Raw genomic sequence first — 4,017 nt, 5'->3', positions numbered from 1 at the left:
GGGGAGTTTATAATACAATAATATAACATAACACAATAGTTTGTCACTTTTTGTCATTTTAGGTTTGTGCGACAATAAAATACTGTTATTTTTGTACTGGATATAAAGTTGCATGTTAAATAGTGCTTGACTGGATTTAACCACCACCATGGCTGGCTGGTCTGCCTGATAGGCTAGGAATTGGATATAAAGGATCTTTTAGCTTGGCCTTTACATTTTCATGGCTGTTGGGAAGCCAAAAAAGAAAAATCACAGGGAGATAGAACAATGGACTGCATGCAGTTTGAGGGCCTGGTATCATCAACGTTATAAAAATATATAAATCACACATACACGTACATGATGTCACAAATACACACAACAAAGGGTGAAACACTATATTGTGTTCAATAAGCTGCCCCCCGACAATCACATTTTTCGACATACTACAACCACATTGTAAGACACCGGATGCATTAAGAACATCTGGTAGAAATATTACTAGATCTATAAACACTAAAACATCAGATAGAAACTGGGTAGTACAAATATTATTACACCTCGGTTACTGTAATGTATCTGCCGCCATGTAATAGAAACAACAAACGATGCAGTCATTAAATGAACATTTATTAATCCTATACAGAAGTCCAGATCAGAGAAGGCCTGAAAAGACCAACCATACAATTCCTCACAAATCACCACATGGAAAGACCCCAAGAGTAAACTCGTAACCCTTCTTAAACTACATCGTAGGCAACTACAAGATGAACAGCTAAAGAGACACCCGAGTCACACAACCGCTTCATTTAGGGAAAAAAAAAGAGACCACCACCTCCAGAGTCACAAGACCACTTCATAAAGGAAATGAGACCAGCACCTCCAGAGTCACAAGACCACTTCATATAGGAAGTGAAACCACCACCTAACAAGTCACAAGTCCACTTCATATAGGAAATGAGACCCCCACCTCCAGACTCACAAGACCACTTCATATAGGAAGTGAAACCACCACCTAACAAGTCACAAGTCCACTTCATATAGGAAATGAGACCCCCACCTCCAGACTCACAAGACCACTTCATATAGGAAGTGAAACCACCACCTAACAAGTCACAAGTCCACTTCATATAGGAAATGAGACCACCACCTCCAGAGTCACAGACCACTTCATACAGGAACTGAGACCACCACCTCCACACTCACAAGACCACTTCATATAGGAAGTGAAACCACCACCTAACAAGTCACAAGTCCACTTCATATAGGAAATGAGACCCCCACCTCCAGACTCACAAGACCACTTCATATAGGAAGTGAAACCACCACCTAACAAGTCACAAGTCCACTTCATATAGGAAATGAGACCACCACCTCCAGAGTCACAAGACCAGTTCATAAAAGGAAATGAGACCACCACGCCAGAGTCACAAGTCCACTTCATAAAGGAAATTAGACCACCATGTCCAGAGTCACAAGACCAGTTCATAAAGGAAATGAGACCATCATCTCCAGAATCACAACTCCACTTCATATGGAAAGGAGACCACCTGCAGAGTCACAAGTCCACTTCATAAAAGGAAATGAGACCACCTCCAGAGTCACAAGACCACTTCATATAGAAAGGAGACGCCACCTTCAAAATCACAAGACCACTTCATATAGGAAATAAGACCACCACCTCCCAAGTCACTTCATATAGGAACTGAGACCATCACCTCCATTTTAGTGTAACCTCATTCAATAGGAACTGAGACCACCACCTCCAGAGTCACAAGACCACCACCTCCAGAGTCACAAGACCACTTCATATAGGAACTGAGACCACCACCTCCAGAGTCACAAGACCACCACCTCCAGAGTCACAAGACCACTTCATCCAGGTACTAGGACCACATCTTCTGGAGTCACGAGACCACTCTAGACAGTCTTGTCAATCTACCAGCTCCAGAGTCAGTGGAGCCCCCCAATAAAGGCCACCACCTACGGAATCTTAAACTGACTTCATACAGACCCGGAGACGACCACTTCTAGAGTAACAAGACCATTTTATACAGAGACCACTTCCTCTAATTATGATTTACAGAAATCCGAGGCCACCAACTGCTAAGCTACAAGAAGTCAGCAAATACCTACAAGAGCCACAAATTGACCTTACAAGAATTTTAGACCCCCATATGCAGATCTTTAAAACCCCTAATCTGATGCTCTTCAGACCACCATTTTCTCTGTACAAGGAAGGCAACACGGAACTATCAATTGATGGCAAAGACTCACATAAAGGAAATGAAAGAAACAGCACAGCAGAAACAAGAAACAACACACAGATCTGGCCGCCTGTTACAAAATGGTGTGCTGTGGGCCATACATGGCTCAGGAGAACAAACACTGCCCCCAAATCTCCATGGCCAAAATGAAGAAGCTAAGGTAACAAAACATGGTGAGAACAGGACTACCAGTCTCATCGCTCTCATTACTTTCTGAGCACATTGAAATATGGCTTTCCGGGACTGTGCCCTTTATAAAACATTTGTACTGGTTTATTGGGTCAACTAACCTGAGGGGTGAGCCTCGTCCTTCGGTCCCAGTCTCAAGCCTTCGCGAGTACAGTTGTCCTGGCCGATCGCTGCCGACAAAACAAAACGACACATGTAAACCCCAAAATTCCACCCCTTCGATAACAAAAAAAAAAAAAAGAAGACAATGAAAACGCAAAAAAAGGCAAATTTCTTTTTTTTTTTGTTTGGTGAAAATGCCGCCCACGAGCAAACTTCCCAGAAGTGTTAAGGGGAGAAAGTGCTGCGCCCCCTTTGAAGTTGGGGTGAGAGGGGGTGGAGGGGAAGAGGAATGGAAGGAGGGGGCGGAGCATCCTTCAACTTGTTTTTCGAGATAAGGAGCAGAAGAGCGACGACATTTTCCATGCAGCTAGTGCAGGGTGCATTGTACACCTCAAGTGACAGAGAAAGGGCATCCGAAGCGTTGATGCTGCCGACATCTCTCGAAGGATGTGCTTACCGACTACGCAGAACTGCAGATTGGCACACCGACTCTTCTCACCTAAGTTGTTACACAAGCACTCCTTACACTTTGACTGGTGTTTTCAGTCCACATACAATGTCTTATCATATGAGTCAGGTTACTTAAAGTAGAACTCCAAGTTTAGGTTATGTGAAACTTCAGTGGTTTTTACTTGAACAAAAACCCTACACATACGCAGTCTTAAAAGACACCAGGGGAAGCAGATGTTCTTCCAGGACCGAGTGGTGCTCAGGGCATGATGTGTGAGCGCCGCTTAGCCCTGGAGAAGGGATGAAGTCGGCGACAGCGCTGGAGACGGGAGGAAGTCGGCGACAGCGCTGGAGACGGGAGGAAGTCGGGGACAGCGCTGGAGACGGGAGGAAGTCGGGGACAGCGCTGGAGACGGGAGGAAGTCGGGGACAGCGCTGGAGACGGGAGGAAGAAGTCGGGGACAGAGCTGGAGACGGGAGGAAGAAGTCGGGGACAGCGCTGGAGACGGGAGGAAGTCGGGGACAGCGCTGGAGACGGGAGGAAGTCGGGGACAGCGCTGGAGTCTGGAAAGGACAAGTAGAGGTTAGGTTTTTTTTGGTTTTTTTACACAGAAGGGGATCTAACAACGCAAAAAAAAATGGTTTTACTTTAAAGCAAACCTTTTTCATAGGTCTTTTGGCCCAGTAACATCACAGACCTGCCCTCATCTCATCCAGTAGCACCGCTGGACGGTCCTTACTCCTGCACTGAACAGCGATCACATTGATGAGCAAGAACCATTCAGTGCAGTACGTACTGTGAGCCCAGGCCGACGTTATGACGCACCCCAAGGGAGCGTTTGTGCTTGACAGCCACGGCTCACAGGAAGCAAGTTAAATGACACTGGCCGTCATTCAGCTGGAAAGAGCAGCACCATCTGCTGGAGGAATGAATCTTCTGCAGGGGACAGATCGAGGGAAGCATGCTTATGTCTATAATTCATGTACAGACTTGTCTCCTTTTTTTGCATTTTGGATTTGCCCCCCCCCC

General features: G+C 45.7%; 1 protein-coding gene across 1 annotated transcript in view; it reads right to left on the bottom strand.

Annotated features, from left to right (window-relative positions):
* The window catches only part of ZBTB7B (zinc finger and BTB domain containing 7B), a 9,446-nt gene extending 6,841 nt beyond the window's left edge, over nucleotides 1-2,605 (bottom strand). The window contains exon 1 of the mRNA XM_018566420.1: nucleotides 2,537-2,605. The gene's annotated coding sequence lies outside the window, so the exon portion shown is untranslated. The remainder of the gene's footprint in view (nucleotides 1-2,536) is intronic.
* Between the last annotated feature and the right edge of the window lie 1,412 nt (nucleotides 2,606-4,017).

The sequence above is a fragment of the Nanorana parkeri genome, unplaced genomic scaffold (assembly GCF_000935625.1).
Source record: "Nanorana parkeri isolate BGI_ZX_2015 unplaced genomic scaffold, ASM93562v1 scaffold947, whole genome shotgun sequence".
In the NCBI taxonomy this organism is placed as follows: Eukaryota; Metazoa; Chordata; class Amphibia; order Anura; family Dicroglossidae; genus Nanorana; species Nanorana parkeri.
This window is presented reverse-complemented; position numbering and strand designations above follow the sequence as displayed.